The sequence below is a fragment of the Echinops telfairi genome, unplaced genomic scaffold (assembly GCF_000313985.2).
Source record: "Echinops telfairi isolate 266 unplaced genomic scaffold, ASM31398v2 ScPeMD7_18;HRSCAF=68, whole genome shotgun sequence".
NCBI lineage: Eukaryota > Metazoa > Chordata > Mammalia > Afrosoricida > Tenrecidae > Echinops > Echinops telfairi.
The window spans coordinates 92,628,132-92,640,522 of record NW_022103915.1 but is presented as its reverse complement, the minus strand read 5'-3'; positions in this window follow the sequence as shown (position 1 = coordinate 92,640,522).

The following is a 12,391-nucleotide window of genomic DNA, read 5'->3' as shown; positions in this document are numbered from 1 at the left end:
AGGGCAAGATGCTGGCAGCCCCTGTTACTGCCCTTAATCTTCATGTTTTAGAATATTGCTTCTGAGAAGAAGTTCACTTTTGTTGTTTTTCTCTCATTGAATCGGTCTTATATGGCTTGTCCTTGTATTTGTATGGCCTTAAGAACAACAACACACAAGCCAGCACTTGTCTGTCAGATTGTTAAACTGCGGTGCATTGTGTGCTTCTGTGATGTTAGGTCACTGGTATTTTAAATAACCAGCAAGGTCACCCAAAGTGAACACAATTCAGCAGAGCTTCCAGACCAAGAAGAAACCAGGAGGGGAAAAAAAAAAAAGGCAGTCCATTTCTGAGGAATTAGTCAGAAAACTAGAATAACATTATCAGATATAGTGCCAGAAAATGAGACCCTCGGGTCAGAAGGCACTCAAAATCTGACAGCAAGAGCCGCCTTCCCGCAGTACAGTTGACATAGTAACCTGGACGGGGGGAAAGCCTTTGGGGCCTTCATGTGCTGATGACGCAGGATTCCAAATGAGAAGAAAAAACTGCAAATATCTACTAATATTTGAAACTTAAAATGTATGAAGGATGAAACTAGGAAAATGGAAATTGTCAAACAATGAAATGGAATGCATACAGATCTATATTCTAGACATTCAGGAGCTGAAATGGACTAGCATTAGCCATTCTGAATCAGAAAATATATCACTTACTATGGCATATTCAAGAGGGACGTTGTCACATTCATCATCAAAAAGGATATTTCAAGATCCATCTTGAAGTACAATGCTGTCTGTGGCATGATACTATCTATCTACATGCAACAAAACACAGTCAATTTAATTATTATTCTAATTTATGCACCAAGTACTAAAGCTAATGATGAAGAAACTGAAGAATGCTACAGACTTCTTCAATCGGAAATTGATAAGCATGCAAACAAGAGGCATTGATAATTATGAATGACAGGAACGCAGAAGTTGGAAACAAAGAGGAGGGGGTAAGAGATGGAAAATATTGTCTCGGTGTTCAACATAAAGCTGGAGTCTGCAGTATAAAATTTTGCAAGACCAATGACTTCTTCATAAAAATTACTCTTGTACTTCTCCAGAGGAAATAGCCAGAAATTAAATTGATTGCACCTGTGACAAGAGACAATATGGATGCTCGGTATCAGCAGCGACAATGAGGCTGGGAGCTGACTGTGGAACAGACCATCAATTGCTCCTATGTAAGTTCAAGTTAAAGCTGACGAAAATGAAATAAGTCCATGAGAGTAAAAACACAACATTGACTCTATCTCATCTGATCTTGAGGACATCTCAAAGAATAGAGTTGACACATTGAACATGGACAGAAGATCTGATGAGCTGCGGAATGACATCAAGACCATCCTGCACGAAGAAAGCAAACGTTCATTAAAAAGGGAGAGAAGAAAGAAAAGATCAAAGTGGATGTCAGAGGAGGCGCTGAACGTTTCTCTTCATTGAAGAGTAGCTACAGTAAATGAAAGAAATGATGACCCTGAAGAGCTGAATGGAACAGGGCAGCCCTAGAAGACAAAGTCAAGTATGATAAAGAAATGTGCAGACTCGGAGCTAGAAAACCAAAAAGGAGGAATATACCCAGCATATTGTAACCTGAAAGAATCAAAGAAACAATTCAGCCCTCAAGTAGCCATACTGAAAGATTGGATGGGCAAAATATCGAGTAATTCAGAAAGCATTAAAAGAAGATAGAAAGAATATGCAGAGTCAGTGCAGTAAACAGAACTAGTAAACATCCAATTGTGTCAAGAAGTAGCATATGGGTCAAGAACCAATAGTGCTGAAGGAAGAAGTTCAGCTGCGTGGAAGGAATTAGTTCTAGGAATAACAAGACTATAGAAATTGACAGATACCAATTGAAATGCTTAAACAAAGTATATGAAGCACTGAAAAAGCTCATTTATCTATGCCAAGAAATTGAGAGACAAGCACCTGGCTAACTGTCTGGAGAGAACTATATATGTATCTAATCCAAAAAAAAGATGACCCAACAGAATTTTCAAATTATAGAGCAATATCATTGATATCACATGCAAGCAATATTTTGCTGTAGATCATTCAACAATGGTTGCAGCAAGACATTGATAGTTGCAGAGTTTCAGGCCGGATTCAGAAAAAGACAGGGAACAAGTGAGTTCAATGTTTTATCAAATGGATTTTGGCAGAAAGCAGGAAATCCCCCAAAGATATCTAACTGTGTTTAACTTATAATGCAAAGGCATTTGACTGTGTGGATCATAACAAACAATGGGTAGACTTCAGATGAATGGGAATTCTCAAAAACTTAATTGTGTTCATGTGGAACCAGTATATGGGGCAAGTAGAAGCTGTGTGTGCAGAATAAGAGAATACTCTGCATGGTTTAAATAAGGAAAGGTGTGTATCAAGTTGTAGCCACTCACCATACTTATTCAGTCTGTGTGCTGAGAAAACAATGGGAGAAGACGGACTATATGAAGAATAACGTGGCATCAGGATTGGAGGAAGTTTTGCTGTACAGATGCCACAATCTTGCTTGCTGAAGGTGAAGAGGACTTGAAGTAGTTGCTGAAGTTTATGTTAGAAAATTATCAAACGGGAGCAATAGCTACAATATATGGAGAGAAGATTGAAGTTGGCAAGGATTTCATCTTGCTGAGAGTCACAATCAGTGCTCACAGAAGCAGTAGTTAAAAGATCAAATGAAGCATTGCAGTGGGTAAATCTCTTGCACGAAACCTCTTTAAAGTGTTAGAAAGCAAGGCTGTTACTTTGAGGACTAAGGTAGGCCTGACTTCAGCCATGGTGTTTTCAGTTGTTTCATGTGCCTGTGAAAGTCGGACATTGACTAAGGAAGACAAAAGAGGAATGGATGCATTTGAATGACGGTGCTGGTGATGAATATTGAAAGTACCTTGGACTGCCAAGAGAACAAACAAGTCAGTCTTTGATGAAGTCCAGCTAGAATGCTCCTTAGAAGCAGGGACAGTGAGACTTTATCTCACATACGTTAGCCATGTCATCAGGAGGCATTGGTGCCTGGGGAAGGACGTGCACAGTGCAGTGTGCAGTGAAAAAGAGGAAGACCCTTGACATGGGGACTTTACACAGAGATTGTAACAATACGCTCAAATATAACAAGAATTGTGAGGATGGAGCAGGACTGGGCAATGTTGCTTGCTGTTGTACATGAACAGTGCAGTGTGCAGTGAAAAAGAGGAAGACCCTTGACATGGGGACTTTACACAGAGATTGTAACAATACGCTCAAATATAACAAGGATTGTGAGGATGGAGCAGGACTGGGCAATGTTTCTTGCTGTTGTACATAAAGTCACATTATGAATCGAGAGTGACTGAACAGCACTAACAACGACGACAAGAACCTTAATCCGCAGTCCTATCCTGACCTGCAGGAAGTCCTGACCTGGTATAATATTAGGCTGATTGCTTATAATGTTCGGTTCCAAAGATGGATCTCTCTTCTCACTTCCAGTCTGAAGATTAACAAAATTCTTAACCATGAGTAGTGACCACAGATGTTGTCCAGTCCTGTGCTGTAACCTAAAGAGCTTTGCTTAAATGAGTCAGTGGTTCTCGACCTTACTAATGCCACGACCCTTTCATACAGTTCCTCAAATTGTGGTGACCCCCAACCATAAAATTATTTTCATTGCTATTTCAGAACTGTCATTTTGATACTGCTATGGATCAGGCGTCCCCTGTGAAAGGGTCATTCGACCCCCACAGGGGCCACAACCTACAGCTTGAGAACTGCTGCATTAAGCAGTCTTGTTTACCACGCAGATGTAAACTTCTGCCTGCCATTGCCTCTTTCCACATATTATACCCATCAAGCTAGTGGCGCCACACCCTTTCACTGCTTCACATTGCTTTCAGCTTCCACTTTGCAAAGTTTTCTATTGTGCTCTGTAGCCTAGTTGTGCACTTGGAACTTCTGCGTTTTTATTTGATCTAGCATTGGTAGGCATTTATACTGATAGAATATGACAAAAATGTGTGATCTGACTTGCTATATTGATTGGGTATTTATTACTTTTATTTACAATAAAATAGGAATTTTTTAAAGTTTAGTTTGTTTGTTTTTAAATTCTCACATGAATGAAAGCAATGGTTCCTGATGGGAAACTAGCTGCGTCAGACTTGTGGAAACGATTTTCTGACTTCTTTGTCTTGCATGTGTCCTTTTTAATTCGATTATTCCATATGTGACTTTTGGAGGTTGCGCAGAGAGATGTCCAATACTAATTTTTACTTAATTTTAAAAAATCTATAGCTATAACGTTTTCTGTGCTCTAAATATGTCATTCTAAAAATAAAGCAAAGCTTCTGAGACTCACTGTTGGCTGAGATGTATTGAAATAACTTACCCAATTTTTAAAAAGATGTAGATAACTTAGGAGTGGTCCCCAAAGAGTAAATGAGACTATTGAAAGGTTGGGAATTGAAATGTCCTAGCTTGGAGAATTGGGGGTTACAGAGGATAATTCTGAGTAATATCATCATTTTCCATGATGTGTCCACAGTTATAAGAACCAAGTGACTATGCCTTATGCTGCCTACCCAACCTTGCTTATGCCCCTCAGGTCTCTTCCGAGGCTCTTCAAGGTTCAGGCAGCCACTGGCTTTGTTCATCAGGATCTCTGGGTGCTTCTACCTATGGATAAAGGACAAAAGTTGTCAAGATAAAGTGATCAAACCAGCATCCCAGGATGAAGGATATCAACTGTAAGAACAAAGGGAAACAGGATGATGAAGAATGTAAAATTGCTGCTTTGGGGACAATATATTAGGGTACCTAGTCAAATGCTGATATGCATGCCTTCCACCACTCCATTCCTCTTTCTCACTGAGCTGCCTCAGGGCTTCTAGAGCAAACATATTTCTAATCCAGGGCAATTCTATAATTCTCCGTGCACTCCAGATAAGATCGTTATCTCTCTGGTATAGAAAAACTGACTCATGATGTACATATTTACATTCGATGTAAATGAGTCTACAATAATGAAATCAACTAAACACTAACAGAAGATACTACAAGTCGCCAAGCTGAGAAATCCTTTTGCTTTAATTTTTAAACAAAAGACAGAGACCCACATGGTCTCACCGAAGCGTAGGAAGAGAGCTGACACTGTTGCACTCCCACTGTGTGTCAGATAGGGTGCACAAGGACCTCTAGCTGCTAGCTCCTGTGTCACTTAAAGCCTGTAAGTTTACAGAAAAAGAAACTGAGATTCTCAGAGTCCGAAAATAGCTGAGCCAAGATTCAGATCATCTGTATGTCGCTCCGAAACTTATCGTCTTTGTACTAGAGCATGACAATATGTTCTTTGTAGCATTGGTATGAGGGCTAAAATAAGATATGTATATATCTAGACACGTAGTAAAAATGACAATAAAAACAGTTGTCGTGGAGTGAATTCTGACTCATATTGGCCCCATGTGTGATAAAGGAGAACTGTGATAAACAGGATTTTTAATGGCTGGTTTTGATCACCAAGGCTTTAGTCCGAGGTGTGTCTGGAATGACTTCAACGGCAAAGCTACAGTAAACAATCTCCATATTAACCATCTCCACATCCCAGAGAATCTAAAGGCCAAGTCGTGTGAAAGAAATGATGGTGTTGGTACTATTCCAAAGGCATCAAAGGGAATTAGAAGAAATGGCGCACTACCTCGATGTTGTTGTTGTGAAGGGCCATCCATCAATTCCAACTCATAGTGACCCTATGTCCCATAGAGTGAAACACTGCCTGATCTTGGGCCATCCGCAAAATTGTGCTCATGGGCAAGCCCATAGTTGCAACTATTGTGTCAGTCCACCTTGTTGAGGGCCTTCCTCTTTTTTGCTGTCTCCTACTTCCCCAAGTCTGACGTCCTTCTCCAGGGACTGGGCTCTCCTGACAATATGTCCAAAGTTCTTGAGACGAAGCCCCGCCATCTTTGCTTCCAAGCAGCATTCCAGTTGTCCTTCTACCAAGACAAATTTGTTCTTTTGGCAGTCCCTGTTTGTCACCAGCACCATAATTCAAGGAAGAGCTTCTTGTTTGGTCTCCTTTAGTCAATGCCCAACTTTCGTGCATGGGAGCTCATTGGAAATACCATGACTTGAGTCAGACCCACTTTAGACCTCAAAGTAACATCCCTGTTCATCCAAACTTTTGAAAGGTCTGGTACCACTGAGTGACCCAATGGAAGGCGGCATTTCATCTCTTCACTGCTGCTTCCATGAGCTTGGAGGGTGGATCCAAGCAAGACAAAATCTTTGACAACTTCAACCTTTTCTCAACTCATTGTGATGTTCGTTGTTGGTCAAGTTGTATTCTTGTTTTCTTTATACTGAGTTATAATCCATACTGAAGACTGGGATCTTCGATCTTCATCTGCAAATGATTCTAGTCCTCCTCACTCTCAGCAAGCAACGTGGTGTCATCTGCATATCACAGGATGTAACTAAGCCTCCAATCCTGATGCCATTCTTATTCATATCATCCAGCTTCCCTGACAATTTCCTCAGTATCCTGATTGAATAAGTATGGTGAGATGATATAACCTGGGTGCACACCTTCCTGATTTTAAATCATGCAATATTCCCTTGTTTTGTTCAAACAACTACCTCAATCCATATACAAGGTCCACATAAGCACAAGGAAGTGTTTTGGAATTCCTCTTATTCTCTAGGTTATATATAGTTTCCTATGATCCACACAGTCCAATGCCTTTGCCTAGCCAATAGAACACAAGTAAACATCTTTCTAATGTTCTCTGCTTATAGCCAAGGGACATCCAACATCAGCAATGATAGCCTTTGTTCTACGTTCTCTCTTTATATATATATTTTTAATATTTAATATATTATATATTTAATATTTTTAATCTGGCCGGAACCTCCATAAATGTACTACTGCAACCATGATCTTCAACAAAATTTTACTTGCCTGTGATATTCGTGATAATTTGCACATTCTGTTCAGTCACCTTTCTTTGGAATGTGTTCAAATATGATTCTCTTACCGTCAGTTGGCCAAATAGCTGTATCCCAAATTTCCTGGCATAGATGAGTGACTGCTTCCTGCTTTTCATAAGCTTATGGAAACCTTTAAATTGGTATTTTGTCAGTTCCGAGATCCTTTCTCATGGCTAAGGCCTCCAGTGCAGCTTGATCTTCTTCCTTTAGAGCCATTGGTCCTCAATCACATGCTACTTCTGGAAATGGTTGATTTGCAAACTACTTATTTGGGGTACAGTGACTCAGTGTGTTCTTTCCATCTTCTTTTGATGCTTTCTGCACCACTCAATGTTTTTCCCATAAAATTTTTCAATATTGCAACTTGAGGCTTGATATTTTTCTTGAGTCCTTTCAGTTTGCAAAATGATGAATATGCTCTTCTTTCTTGGTTTTCTAAGTTTTTTTCACATTTCATTATAATACTTTACTTTGTCTTGCCAAGTTGTGCTTTGAATTTTTCTTTTCAGCTCTTTCTTTCATCATATTCTTTCATTTGCTTTAGCTACTCTATGATCGTGTGCAAGTTTCAGAGTCTCTTCTGATAGCCACTTGGATCTTTTTGTCTTTCCTGTCTTTTTGGTGACCCTTGGCTTTCTTCATGAATGATGTTCTTGATGTCATCCCACAACTCATAATGTCTTCCGTCACTAATGTTCAATGTGCCGAAGCTGTTTTTGAGATGTTCTCAAAATTCAGGTGGGATCTACTCTCAGATAATACTTTGGCTCTCATAGACTTGTTAAATTTTCTTCAGCTTCAATTATAATTTACATCTGAGCAATTAATAGTCTGTTCCACAGTCAGCCCGGCAGCTGGTTTAAGCTTCTCCAACCTCTCTTCTCTCAGGAGCCGTGAATTTGATCTCTGTGTATTCCATCTGGGGATGTCTACATCTATCGTCACCTTTTGTGTGGTTGAAAAAAGTATTTGCAATAAATCCTCGGTCTTGCAAAATTCTACCATGCAGCCCCCAGCTGCATCGCTATCACTTAGGCCATGTTTTCTTTCCATTGGTCCTTGGCTTTGTTCAACCTTTGCATTCCAATCACCAATAATGACCAAAGCTTCTTGATTGTGCATTTCATCGATTTCTGACTGAAGAAATTAGTAGAATTCTTCAATTTCTTCATCAGTAGCCTTAGTGGTTGCTGCATACATTTGAACAATGGTTGTATTGAACGTATTTACTTGTGTGTGGATAGATACTTTCCTGCCCCATACAGCAGTGTACTTCAAGATGGATCATGAAATATCGTTTTGGATAATCTGCATTACTGGCAGACTAAAGCATAAGGTTTTCTGATTCAAAATGGTCCATACCAGTCCAATTCAGCTCACAAACACCTGTAATGTTGATTTTTTTAAAAATATTTTATTAGGGGCTCATACAACTGTTATCCCAATCCATACACACATCAATAGTGTAAAGCGCATTTGTACATCGTTCCTCAAAACATTTTCTCTCCATTTAAACCCCGACATTAGGTCCTCATTTTTCACCTCCCTCCCCGCTCCCCCCTCCCGCATGAGCCCTTGATAGTTTATAAATGGGTATTTTCTCATATCTTTCCCTGTCCGACGTCTCCCTTCACCCACTTTTCGGTTGTCTGTCCCCCAGGGAGGAGGTCACACACAGTTCCATGTAATCGGTTCCCTCTTTCCTACCCATTCTCCTTTTACCCTCCCTGTTTTGCCACTCACACCACTGGTCCTGTAGGGCTCATCCGCCCTGGATTCCCTGTATTTTCAGTTCCTATCTGTACCAGTGTACTTCCTCTGGTCTAGCCAGACTTTATTGTTGATACCTTTCCTACATTTATACTTCATATATACCAAGTGCCAATAATGAATAGATGTTTGCACCTGTTTGTTTTCATTTTGAGTCCAGCCTCATCAACAAACGAAAGTCCCAAAGCCTTTAATCCTAAAAGGTTTCCTCTCTGTGCTAGAGTAATTGTGTTACTCTTCTCTGTGTCGAGTCTACTTTGAGAAGGGAGCGCGTCCTCTGTCATCTTTTGAGCTCCTTCTGACCCGAGAATCTCGTCTTCTGGTGCTGACGATGCTCTGCTGCTGTTCTTGAGGCTTTCAGCATCTGATTCAGCATTTCAATACTTTCAGGGGCTAATTCAGGGCACAGCCTATTCCTTCTTAGTTGTCCGGGGGCTCTACTGAAACCTACTGAATTAATATTGAAGTACTAGTGACCCAGCCTCTAGCATCACAGCAGCACACAGGCCACCACTGTTTAACAAACCAACAGACAAGTGGTGGGGTGTTACCTATAGAAATCATTTTATAGAAATGTCTGATTTTCAATTTCAGTTCTCGAGTGGGTTTGCACCATCAACCTTTCAGCAACTGGTCTATCACTTAAGCTTCTTCTTCTTCTTCTTCTTTTTTGCCACTCTGAGAATCTACTTACTACTAATAGCCAAACTAGAAATAATCAACCTTGTTGGGATTTTCAGGGATTTCCCCTCCCCCGAGTGCAATAATATCCCAGAAAATGAGGCGTGTTTATTGTGAATTGACCTTCTGGTTAGACTCTTGATAGTGAACCTGATTCTTTCACTTGCCCACATGTACTCAGTCCTAAGCAGTTCCAGGAATAAATAAGTGTGAAAAGGCTTGGTAAGCAATAGGGGGGAATGAAATGCCAATGAGTCACCTAAGCTCTGCTTACAAACTCCCACTGGTTTCTGGATACATTGCCAAGGGCGAGCTGAAAGTGCAGTTGGGATTTTCTCTAACTCAAAGCACTGGGCAAGGGTCTGGGGACAAAAGAAGGGCCCCTTCCCTTCTCTGTGTCTTAGCAATCCTCATCTTATGTCCTGGACTGCTCTGGCAGCCTATGGCTCGCCACAGAGTATCTTGTTCCTTTTACTTATAGATCATTCTTTTTTATTTTACAGAAGACCAGAGGCCCTACTTGCATAGTAGACCCAATGAAAGAGCTACATTTTAATTAAATTTACGCAGCTTTTATTACACCAGTGGGTAGCCTTCACTACCACCCAGAGAAACCCCAGAGCCATCAGATGTACTTCACATGTAATTAATCTCTAATGCTCAATTTTGTAAGATATGTAATAATGCTTGCTGCCTGGATAGAAATGAGAGCTTCAGACAAGAGTCATATTAAAGATGAACAGAGAAGCTTCAGGAAGAATTGGTTTTCAAGAGAGCAACTAAGTGTGAACTTTATTAAAAGGAAAAGAAGTAATGGGAAGATCTTGCATTTAGTAAAAATACTTGACATTCTCAATTTTTCAGCTTCTTTTATTTTGCCCCAGACAAATGTTTCAGAGTTTGTTTTTACAAAACATACCATGTATAATGTTACATTTGTAGCCACACAGATTTAATATTTGGGCAAAGGGAAGGACTGCTATAGTCAGGCCTTGGAAGAAAGGAAAAGGGAAAACTGTCCCAGGCTGACTAGAACCTGCAAGAGAACGTCAATCTCTTTCTCTGCACGTGTTTTGATACACTACTTTAAATCGGGAGTTTTCGTTTTTAATAAGCAGCCTTACGAATGCCATGTTTAAATGCTCCCCAAATCACTTAGGTTACACTTGACACTTTTCGGTTTGCATATAGAATGCATCACCTCACGGAATTTCATGCCGAGCTAGCGGAGGATCTATTCTATGATCTCTCTTTATGTCTGAGTAGTCTTGTCACCTTCATTCTGCCCCTTCTCACCCTATTGTCCTTCCCAGACCATTCCAAATGCTCTGTAGATTCAAATATAACCTACCTATGATCTGATGATTGCTGAGAGAACATTTGCCTAGAAGAGTTCATGTTATTATTCCCTAAATATTCTCAGTAATACTCATGCAACATGTACGACACAAGACCTTTCCATAGTACCTCCCTTTCCTACTTCCCCCTCCTCTTGAGTTACCCATGTGGTTTTATGGAATTCCCACCCTCCACATAAACCACGCTAGAAGAAGAATTGACCTTGACTCTTCTCTCTCACTCATTATACTCAGTTACCAACTTCTTTGATTCTACCCCCAAAATGCCTTTGGTTCCACAACTCTCGCATTTTACTCATTCACGTGCTTTAGGGCTAGATGTTAATGCCTTTCTGTTTTCTAAAACTTTCCTGGAAGCCATCATTCTAATTTCTCCCCAATCCATCCCCCTGCTTTGTCCAGAATTTATGCTGGGAAGCGCTTATTCAAGCCTGACTCTGCTCCAGTTAAAATCATTATCTGACTCACCTGTGCTTATAGTCTATGGCCAGACCTGCCGAGAGTTATGAAGAAGTCCCACACCTGAAGCCAGCATTTCTGTCGTCACCTCTCCTTCCTCTCAGCCACTCCAGGGGTCCCCACAGTAGATGATTCACTGTCTCAGTGGTTCTTGAATGTGGTGTGTATGTCCAAACTTCAGTGCCTTGGCTTTCTCCTGTTCGCAACCTCATTTCCTTTACATGCCTAGATCTATCCAGAACATATTTAACCAATTTGGGGGATTCAGTGAGTGAATATTTTTCCACCACCCCCCATAGAAAGTAAATGTTTAGAAAAGAATGGAGACAACATATGTACAAATTTGCCTGATACAAGTGATGTATGGATTGTAGCAAGAGTTGTTAAGAGTCCCCAATAAAATTATCTTTTAATTAAAAAAAAATTAAAAGAACAGCAATCCTGGCTGATTGATTCCCCTTTTTCGTTGGCCCTCAACCCAAGCCAGTGTAGCTCATCTCTTCAATTCTCCCAACCAGTTTTGTTCGGTACAGAGCTAGCTCACTAGCTAGCCAGCTAGGGTGGCTAATGGACTGAGCTGCAGGGACATCGCTCTGTGTGACCAACCTGGGCAAGCTATAAACACAAAAAAGCCTGGATCTCAGTGCAAGCCAAGGGAGCTCTGGTCTGATAGCCTAGCAGCCCTAACTCCCCAATAATAGGGTTATCACAGCCTACCCAAGCCACCTGGGGGCAAGTCTACAGGGCAGCCTGGAGTGGGAGCAAATGATGAATGGAGGGAGCCCTAGAACATATTGTTATGATGTATATACAATTCTTTCCAAAAGCAATTTAACTGTGGAAGTGTATGATATGTGAATATTATATCAAGAAAACTACTTGAATATTCTAAAATGGTAATAATTGTACAACTCTTCTTAATATCATTGAATTATTTAATTGTATAGTATATGAATAAAGTGTCAATCAAACTGTTAAAATTTTAAACAAGACTGAAGAAGAATTGATTCATTTGATTCTTCAGTGAAGAATATTGAAACTACCATGGACTGTTAAAAGGACAAACCAGAAGGAGCCCTGGTGGGGTAGTAGGCTATGTGTTGGGTTATTATAAATTATCAAGGGTG